A 681-nucleotide genomic window follows, 5' to 3' on the forward strand; every position below is an offset into this window, starting at 1 on the left:
GCAGATTTGTTTCTAACTGTGACCCTGCAGCTAAATTCACGCCGCTTCACTGAGCGCAACTGTGGGCATGCATGTCCTATCCTCCCTGCACCACTTCCTCTCCCTCTTGTTGCAACTGCATTTTCCCGTTACCTTGCAATCCCTTTAAATGGTGATTCTATTCTGAACGCTGGCTATGGAGCGAACAAAAAAAAACCCCACCTTCATTTGCCAGATCTTCCCCCTGTGTGTTCAGAGGTCTGCTCGGTTCAGTCCTGTTATCCTCCCAAAAAAAAACAAACAAACCATGAGAACTATTCTACATTGAGTCACTGTTTGTAACACTGGATTTGACAGGGAAAGAAGTGGTTTTGCTGATTTCCAGCCTTACCCACTGAACCTGAACTCTCTCAAGCATTTTCTTGATGAGTCGGAATGAAGTATTCTGCAGTTAGAATTTAGTTAATTCAGTTGACACATTGAGAGCTAGGGTAGATTCCACATCCGTCTGGGCTCTGTGGGGCTATTATTTTTCACCTTGGGCATGGAATCCTCACAAAATCACCCTGTTAGCAGTTCAGCTGTTTAGCCATTCATCCATCAGCACATATGGTAGACATGAATTAATGAACAGCTGAGATTTATCTTTTTTTCTAAGCTGATGCTTTCGTTGATATTTTCTGTCCTTGGACCACATTCTAT

Source organism: Eretmochelys imbricata, chromosome 23, assembly GCF_965152235.1.
Source record: "Eretmochelys imbricata isolate rEreImb1 chromosome 23, rEreImb1.hap1, whole genome shotgun sequence".
Taxonomy (NCBI): Eukaryota; Metazoa; Chordata; order Testudines; family Cheloniidae; genus Eretmochelys; species Eretmochelys imbricata.